This window comes from Setaria italica, chromosome IX (assembly GCF_000263155.2).
Source record: "Setaria italica strain Yugu1 chromosome IX, Setaria_italica_v2.0, whole genome shotgun sequence".
Lineage (NCBI taxonomy): Eukaryota > Viridiplantae > Streptophyta > Magnoliopsida > Poales > Poaceae > Setaria > Setaria italica.
This window is the reverse complement of record NC_028458.1, coordinates 37,208,401-37,218,893: the sequence shown is the minus strand read 5'-3', so window position 1 is coordinate 37,218,893 and position 10,493 is coordinate 37,208,401.

Genomic DNA, 10,493 nt, shown 5'->3' with positions numbered 1-10,493 from the left:
TGGAAATTTCATTGACACAGTTTTTCCAACGATAGTGTTTACCCTACTTGGCGAGCAATCATGTATGGTCTCGACCTGCTGAAAAAGGGGATGGTCTGGAGAATTGGGAATGGTAAAATGGTGGACATAAAGCGACATAATTGGTTGCCGAGGCAATCTGGTCTATCGATCACGGGTACTAGGCGACCATGCCGCCTAAGACGGGTAGCTCAGTTGATGACAGAAAATGGTAACCATTGGAATACAAGGCTGATTGAGAGGGTCTTCTTCCCTCATGATGCAGAAGAAATTTTGAAGCTAAAAATTCCAGGGGGAGAGGTAGGGGACCTCTTTTTTTAAATGAACAGGAGGGGCAAGCTCCTACTGGAATTTATTAAAAAAGAAGAAACAGTCGTTACAAAGCATACCAAGCTAAATCCATCTTTTGAGAAAGAGAAAAGATTACAGGTTCTGAATCCATTCTAAACAAAGCTGGCTAACCGAGGAGTTCATTCTATGAGAGGCTACTAAAGAGATTTCTGATAGGAATTTTCTTTTTGCCCCTGAAACAGCAGGGTCCGAGTTATTGAAGGTCCAATTATTCCTTGTCGTCCAGATGTTCCATGACATTAGAATGATGACTTCCATGAACAAGGGGGCATTGATGTGTCTTCTGATTTGGTTGAAGATGTGATAGTGTCCTCTCGTACTCGCATATGAGATCCCAATTGATGCCCAGCAAGCTTTGGCAAAATTGCATCGCAAGAAAAGATGCGCCACTGTTTCTCACTTCTGCAGGATACACATTTCACAATTAACAGAATCCAACTGCATTGCCCTTCGCTGTAGAATGTCTTTTGTATTGAGCCTATCTTTGATTAACAGCCAGAAAAAGACTTTATGTTTCTTTTGGCATTTTGACCTCCATAACCAATGATAGATCGGGTGAGTTTCTCTTTCCCCTGTCAAAGATCTGTATGTTTTAGCCACAGAGAAGATTGGCGTTCCCCTGATATAGGACCAGACCAAGGCTTTGCAACAAGGTGGAATAAGTGGAAAAGAAATCTGGAACCTAATAATATATGTGGACTTGAGCCTGAGTCAGAGTACCATGCACTGATAAAATGCACTCATGCCCAGAACCTACGTATAGTGATGAGAGCTCACTGGCAGTTGCCACCTGAATATTTCCTTTCCCAATCTGGATCGGAATGGCTTTTGAGATTACTGGATAGTATTCATTCTGATTCAGGTGAACGTTTTGCTCTTCTGCTTTGGAGGACATGGTTTGTGAGGGATGAGCTGGTGCACAATGCAAGATCAATTCCAATATACGTTTCTGTCCGTTTCCTTCGTGAATATGCTTCCTCTCCGTTCATTTTTTTGTGACGGTCTGAATTGTCATTGCCTTTGGCCAAAAAACTTTGGCATTTTAGATATTACAGAAGTTTGGAGGTTTTGGGGAGGGGATTTTGCACGTGGTTGTGCTTACACGGGGGAAAGCAAATTACACCAGGACTCTACGACGGGAGCGTCCGCCCGCGGCAGGCGGGATGCCCAAAGCCGTGCATCTTCTCTGCACGAACGGAGGATGTTGCTGAGGCACGGTTGTTGCTCGTTGAAGACGACGCCATTTCTGTGTTTCCAGAGGTGCCAACAACAGAGGAAGGTGAAGACGTCTCTCTGTTCATGATTGGCCACCAAGATCAGGAGCCAGACCATAAGGGGAAAGGTTGGATTTGTTTCCAGGCAGTAAAGAGAGGTCAAAATACAGTTGCTCATGAACTGATCGTGGGCCGGGACTCTGATCTCAAGTGTATTCATTGGCACAGCTAACCCACCAAAAAGCACGCGAATGGCATGCGGAGTTGTGGACGCCCGATGGAGCGGCCGGCCTGGGAGGCCCTACGCGAAATCAATCTCGAGTTGGACGGAACCCGACCGATCGACCGAGCTGAAAAAATCGGTGTGGTCCTCAGCTCCTGATCGACGCTGAAATTTGCACTTGGAGCACATTTCTTGACTGGGTCTCCGCTTCCAGTTCTGGGAGAGAGCACGTTGCTAGGGAGTACTCCTAGAGACTACTAGTACTAGAGAGGCAGCTTTAACCGTGCCTTTAATTGTTCTTTAGGGACGATGATGGCGAGACGCATAGGAATAGGATGGTCCATGCCTAGGCCGCAGCGGTAGTTATCAACCAACTCGCGCTCATGAACTCTGTGATCCCTCCCTGCTGATGATGGGTCAGAGAGCAATGGCTTACCAATCAAATCTACCGCAGCCATGGGGGGCCTACGGCTCCAACTACCTACAGCCCTAGACAAGTCCGTGCTACAAACACACAGCCCTACACACATGTTCTTTTTTAAAAGGAAGAACACACCCGTCCAGACGTCCAGTCCAGTCAATGGATTATAATTAATTGGATTTGGATGTGCGTTTGTATGAACCATACGAATGCACATTCAGGTCCAACTAATTATAATCGAATGACTGCACGGATTAGACGGATTAGTTGATATTCAAGGGAAGATTGCAGGGTTTCAAAATTAGAGGAGATGATGATGTGTCAAATAGGCCCTTGAATTGACTGCCCTTAGTGGAGTTGGAATGTGGAGGTATGGAGTGGCCATGCATGCTCTGTGTTGTTTTGCGCATCATTTTCTTTGGCTGGACCAGCATCCGGCGTTCTCTGTGCACAGTTGCAAATAGCGCTGGGCCCCTTGCCGTTGCACGGTTGTCGCCTACTGCATCTGCATGCACGCGTCGTACAGCCGGTAGGTAGGTGGCGTGGCACTGTCGCTAAGGACATTTGCAGTGCCCCCTTGGCAAGGGAAACACACTCGCTTTCCTCCTCTCTCTCTTTCGTCGTTTTCTCGTTAGATGGACAGAGGGGTTAGTGTTACAGTACATTTCCGACATGATGACGTCGTAAAAAGAGTATCTAGGTGCACAGATTTGGCAGGCCAATTAAGTGGAAATGCATTCCATAAAAGGATCAGCCGTACCCACTTTATCAAAGTATGCACTTTGATCACTCTATTTAATTTAGTGTGACCCACGAAAGTAATGCATGGGCACTAGTACTGTATTTTAAAGTTTTTTAGGTGTTCTTTTTTTTAAAACATATTGCTAGGACATGCAGTATTAAGTATTAACTCAGTATTTTTATGTATCCTAACTGCAATCTCTATAAAATAATCCTTGATGCAATATATAGTTTCACAGCACCATTCTAGGCACCACTTTTTCTTCATCGGATGGTTTAGACCTTGTTTAGTTCCCCTTTTTTCCCAACTTTGACACTATGAAAAAGAAGATTCTTCATCACATCAAAATTGGACCTTGTTTAGTTCCCCTTTTTTCCCAACTTTGACACTATGAAAAAGAAGATTCTTCATCACATCAAAATTGCGGTACATGCATGGAGTACTAAATGTAGACGAAATCAAAAACTAATTGCACAGTTTTGTTGTACTTTGCGAGATGAATCTTTTAAATCTAATTAGTTAATGTTTGGACAATAATTCACAAATACAAACGAAATGCTACAGTTGCGCATTTATGGCAAAATGCAAACTTTGCCACTCCCAATTTGGAAAGTAAACAAGGCCTGTTACTACCGCCATTCAACAAAACATAGCGTTCAGACAAGGAAAAGAGGAAGAATGCAAGCTGTACTGCCTGTTTGAAACATCGTGTTTATAGCATGACTGGAGGTAGTACCTGTCAGTAAATTGAATACATTAGCAGGTTAAATTAGGGTCCTTACCTCAAATCACCTTTTTCTTTCAGCAAGGAGAAACATAGATGGACCTTGAAAGTATATCGTTGCATCTGTTTTCCTTTAGTTTAGAAAGATAGGCCACAATCCTGCCCCCATTTTTATTGAAAATAAGACAAAGTTCTATGGCATCGCATCATTCATGTTTCAATTAATTCAATTTATAATTTCCAATACACTCTTCAATTCTTCTAATATTTTTGCGTATGTGATACTTCCTCTGTTCTTAAATATATGACGTGTAGGATAGATAAAATAGTTTATTTTTTAATTAATTAGCTTGTCCTAAATGTCCTAGTTTAAGGAAGGAGGTAGTAGTAATTAGTAAATACATCCATAAATTAAATACCGCTCAAGGATGGGTCATGGTTAAAAAGAAGAAAACCTAAGTAAAAGTGACAGGATCAAATTAATTATTACTCCCTCCGTCTCAAATTACTATTCGTTTTGACTTTTCTAGATACATAGTTTTTGCTATACACCTAAATATATATTATGTAGCAAAAGTAACGTGCATAGAAAAAATAAAATGAATAGTAATTTAGGACGGAGGGAGTAGCAATCTGCTCTATTTATTAATTACTACCAGTAACTCTGGACGTCTCCTGCTCAGCAACAACAACGTCCATCGGCCATCACCTTTCTCGTCATCAGATGGGTGCGATGTTGTTTTCTACAGGTAGTCATCTCCCCAAGCTATTATTTGGTCTGTACTGGATAGTTGCTCTGTCCTGGTTGCTAGTACCTGCAGGAGTGCATAATGCTCCTGAGGTTCTTACCAAACTAACTGGATAATCTGTGTAATATGGGATCCTACGGTGTTCGTAACGTACCTTGACGAAAAATTGATATGCGGCCGTTGATTGAGAAATGGTACTTTAGGGATACAGTTGTTATTCAAGCAAACGCCTACTCCGTATCTTTTATCCTCGTTCCCCTGCTTGAACTGATGAGTGATGAGCCTAATACACATGGTGAAATATAATGAAACAGATTAACAGAGCCATCTTGAATCTAAAGTTTCTAGCATGAATTGTTGGATCCTAAGCTGCCGACGTGGATAGGATGCAATTCAACTTCTCTATTTCAGTTTGAAACCCGTTCATGCATTCAGATTGATCGGTCCTCAATGTTCAGGGTTTTTTTTTCGATCCAGTCTTGGCCGGGTTTGATCTGATCATGAATTCATCTTTTTTACACGCTGATCATGAATTCATAATTGCACAAAGACCAGAAAGATAAAAGTGGTACTTTTATTGTTGCTTGCTTGATATTACCGGTTTTAGAACTCTGTAGATTTAAACGTACATTGTTTACTCCGTTCATGGGTTTGTCAAGCTATTAAATCAGGCATGATATATGAAGCTAATTACCATTCAGGATTGGTCCTACGATTTTAATTTAATGTTGATATGCATATTCATATTCTTTTTGCTAAGGAAAAAATTCAAATTACTACCATGAACTATGAACAAAGTTCGAATAACCGCCTAAACTATCAGACCGTTTATTTAACCCTTCCGATTTCCAAAACTAATGCACAATACACCTTTTGCCTCTAATCAAAACCGGTTTTGCATATGACGGTGGTTTAATGCCACGTGGGCTGATTAATGGATCCACGTCATCGGTTCTCCTTCTCCTCAGCGATGGCGCGATTCCGGTGAACGGTAATGTACTAATGTGAATCGGAGTAGGCGACCTCGAGCCTGAGCTTCTTCGGGCTCCAGCGCACGGCGGGCAGCAGCTCAAGGCGAGCAGATCCTGTGTGGATGGCGATGTCGGGATGGGGTTGGAGGCACACGATTAGGAGGTCGTGGTCGTTGCAATCCGCACGACATAGGGAGGAGCAGCCACGCGCGGTTGGCCACGGCGGCACAGAATCAGAGGAAGTCAAAGGGACGGGAGGAGCGTGACGATGAGGACGAGCGCGTCCAGGAGATCTTGGGGCTGTCGCAACAGGCGCCGTAGGGCCTGGGTTCGCGAGAGGATGATGCCTCCACCATTATTTGTCAGAATTGAGCGACTTAAGAGTAGCAGCGACCAACAAAAAATTAAGCAATCTCCAGCAAAATTGAGAGAGCATGAGAGAAGAGTAGGCCTTGGGGAATCAATTTTACTTTGTTGTTGGTGCCAACTTGTAGAACGGCGGTGATGGATTTGGCCGGTGCTCTGGTGAGAAAGCAATTAGGAATTGAGGAACGTCTGAGTTGCGTGCATGCGTAGGACTTGTGAGTCGGATGTTTCGACTTCTCGTCAGCCGTAGGATGGAGATGGGGAGGTCCAGCGAATCTGGCTCCAGCGGTGGGAGCAAGGGGGCGGCAAGGCGAGAGGAGGAAGGAGGAACGGAGGAGAAGATCCATTAATCAGCTCAGGTGGCATTAAATCACCGCCACATAAGTAAAACCGGTTTTGATTAGAGGTAAAAGGTGTATTGTATACTGGTTTTGAAAATCGGAGGGGTTAAATAAACGGTTTGATAGTTTAGGGGTTATCGAACTTTGTTCATAGTTCAAGATAGTAATATGAACTTTTTTTTTTCTTTTGCTAATTTCCAAAGCCATGAAGGCGGCATAGTTTTCAGACTGTACTAATCAGAGAGTGTTAGTATCGATCTGTAAAATACTATGAACAGTACTCTGCTGTGTGCTTGTTTGATTGTTTCCCGGGTATACGGATTATATAAACAGAAGAGAACTAGGCTCTCAAGGCCGCATTCTTCTGTATTCCCTTTGCCATTGTCACTTTGATGTTCTTCATCAATTGAGCTGATGTTTCGATTCTCTTGACTCTTGAGTCAAGTCTATTCATGTTCGGGAACGCCAAATATAACTGAGTAATATTCTTTTCTTATTTAATTGCACTCTACGTCCAAGTGCAATATTGGCATATCTCGCCAGATCCAGAGAACTGACTAAACGAGGTCGATTTCTCCTTGGAGACTTTAGATCTGGCACAATGATAGCAATTACATGTTCTTCAGAGTTCAGATGCATGGACAGGGACACATGCATGGTCATCGCTGATCACTTGTCAAAAAGCTAAAAACCTCTGCACAAGACAGGTATATTCTTGTGAACGATATGTATTATTCTTGCAAATGGAGCAAGCAGACCTCATTCTTGTTTGTTCAAAAACAAAAAAAGAACTAATTGTTTGTTTCAGGAACAAAAAAACTAGTAATTCACAAGAGCCATGGACTTGATCACTTCATTCCCTCTTAAATTATGGGGTGTTTGGGAGATATGGGCTAAACTTTAGCCCTGTCACATCGGATGTTCAGATGCTAATTAGGGCGACTAAATATAAACTAATTACAAAACTAATAGCAGAACCCCTAGGCTAAATCGCGAGACGAATCTATTAAGCCTAATTAATCCATCATTAGCAAATGGTTACTGTAGCACCATATTGTCAAATCATGAACTAATTAGGCTTAATAGACTCGTCTCGCGATTTAGCCTAGAGGTTGTGCAATTAGTTTTGTAATTAACCAATATTTAATACTTCTAATTAGTGTCAAACATCTGATATGACAGGAGCTAAATGTTAGCTCCTGTGTCAAACACCCCCTAGAGTTTTCGTAGGGGGCTCCCAAGTTAGGAATGTGAAACAACAGCACGGCCTGGTTTTCCAAAAGCGTCACATGTGAGAGAGATGCATCGTCACACTGAGAAGCATCTAATCATGGTTTTGTGAAAGCTAGCCACGGCCAGCCTGCTAGCTCTTGACTGCTGCGTCCATACCGTATGACGGGGCTCCCTTTCCAACAGTAAACAACTGTCAGGCAAGCCATGACACCAATCCATCTCCTCCTGTGATGCTGATGCCTTGCAGAGATGGGTTTCGTTCCTCAGCGCTCGATGAGGACGAACATGCAGGCCAGCAAAGGTTGATCGATCAAGAGACACAAGTGTACGAGTTGGGGTCTGCGAGCTTGTGGTCTCGCTTTGCTTTATTCCTTGCTTGTAGCCGCGGCACAGTGCTCCCCATTGCAGTAGCTTGTTCTTCTCCACGGCAGTGTGTCCTTTTTTTTTCCTTTTTCATGAAAGCAACAGAGTCAAGCAAAAAAAAAAATTGCACCCTTTGTTTGTTGTCCAGTCATTGTTAACACACTTTGAGTTGGCCACGGTTGCTTCATCCTCCTTTTTCCTAAGTCCTTGCTAGATCTTGAATGATCGGCAGATTATGCATGTAGGAACTAGGAACATCTGGGCATGGATCATTAGGTTGAGATCCATACGTTTCTAAACTACCTCTGGAAAGCAGGAGGAGGGTCGAGCTAGGTAGCTACTGCATGCCTATCAACAGTACTAATTTACCTATGCTTTGAACTCCTATAATACTGTTGAGCTTTAATGAGTACATGTATTTGCTTTTGCATTTGTGTATAGTCTTCTTTGATTTTCATGTGCATTATTTCCTTACATTTGTGTGTACTCCCTATAATGGCACACAATATTTGTAGGGACATGATGAGGTTGTGATCACAACTTTGCAGCCAATCCAAGTTCAAAGATCTGCTTTGGCTCCCCTCTTTGCCTTTGCTTTAATTGCATTCATGAGGTGCTTTTGAGCAATAAGCATGCAGTTTCCTGTTAACCCCCCATATGAATTGCAGGTTGATGTCACCTCATCATGCGTGTTGTTATCTCGTAGAGAAGGAAATTGGGAGCAGGTCAGCGTCTGACAAAAAGACGAAACCAACGTGCAGTACCACCACGGGCCGCACATAAACAACATACTATGGATGTTACTTTTGTACCCTGCAGCTCGTTAGTTCTGACGTAATTAGCGCCAGACAGGCCACAGATATTTTTGTTAACTTAATAATTGTTGTTAGGTAAGCGCATGCTGTCGACAAACTAGACAATTTGTTTGAGGATTGCTGTCCTTTCTTCAGAGGAGAGGAAAGCACAGCAGACTAAAAAGCAGGTGTCCCCTGTTCTGAGCATTTCTTACACGAAGTACTTCAGCATAAAGTTTACTAGGTGGCAAATGGTAACACCCCAACATCCAAATCGAACAAGGCCGAGATGGGATGGGAGGGAAATTGAAGATGAAATCTGTATGGTGCAGGCGGGGTAAATTAAAGTTCACGCGAGTCAAGAATCATCGACTGGTTAATTTACCTTTTCAAGATCACCGTGCAATGCAGACACACTGTTTGCACGTCAACCTGTTGCAAAGCAATGCAAGTTTCAAGTAGCTAACCTAGCTACCAATGCAAGAACCGTCCTTGTTGAAGTATGCCTCGATCACAAGTCACAACAAAAGAACGTGACTCGTCATGATCAATCCATCTCCTATGTTAGCCATCATCGACATGAGCCAGACAAGCTTACCAGCAGCCATCTCTTGATTTCTTTTAGCCATTGAAGTTACCATCCTGGACGTTATACTTATGTTTCTTTCATTACCGGATCACCCTGAATCAGCACTGGCAGCGAAAATTACGGAACGGAACGGGACTTGTCAGAGGAGGTAACTGTGATATATCGATCGTAGCTACTAGCTTAGGCGTTGAACTCGAACGTTTTCCCCCTGTGTTTCATCACGTGCAGAAACAAGACGTTTTCATCACCTACCAGATGCTGCATTGTATTCTCACCGGTCAGATTGGGGCCGTGTGCAAACGTAAATTTGGGAGAAACGGGAAAAGAAGCTTCAAATTTTCCATGAACGTGTCGGTCCTCGAATGCGATACACATCCTAGTGGCTACTTCTTTTCGGCAGAGAAATAGATAGAAGCTGAGCTGACAGTATTATGGTTGACAAAGGTTGCATAGCTTTGTGGTGATTTGGCTTGGGGTCAAAGAGTTTTGGGATCACCATCAAGCAAAAACATATTTTCCATGTGATGATCCTACTTGAACTTTGTGCTGAAGAATCTCTAGCGCCTGCTTCTGGTCCGTAGGACAAATATATAGTGACACTGAAGGCTAAACGATAACTACGTTGTCGCGACAACGGACAGATAAGGTAATATGAAAACACATAAAGCTTGCATATATTAGACGTGCTGTGGGTTTTTCAATCTTTTTCCCTTGAGTTTTTTAACCACAGTATTTTTCTAGAAAACACCAAAACCTTGGCATCCGTATTTGCTGACAACACCACCACACGTGGAGATACTGTGTGTTCGATGCTCGTCCTCCCTCGTTGGTTGCTGGCCAATTAATTGCACACGAGGGGCGACAGCTGTGTCCAGCTGCATCAGCCGCAATCCACACATCACGAAAACGATCCCGTGGCGGCGTGACGTGCGCGCGCGTCCGCGTACGCACCCAGGTACAAAAACGTATTCGTCTACGCCACCACGCTCGCGCGTATACGTACGTCCAAGCCGGCCGTATGCGTCCAAACATTCCACTCCCAGTCTCCCCACGCGAAGTTAAAAACCGAGCTGGATGCTGACCAGAGCAGAGAGCACACCGCGTACCGCGGTGCGGCGCCGTCATCACCAGCTCAGCGCGCCGCCCCGCTCCACTACTTGTCTCAGCTTGTGGGTAGTGGCACTAGAAACCTCTTCAGGCTTCAAGCAAGTTCATTTGAATGCCTGTGCAAGGGCTTTGAATGACTGTCTGGGGTGTTCATGTCACCGGTACACAAGTTAGCAACCACCTCAGAAAGTGGAAAAAGATTTATGGGAAGATTGTGAAGCTGAAAAGCTTGAGTGCAGCTATGGGACGAAGAAAGTGTACCATAACCCTTGAGAGAGAGCATTACA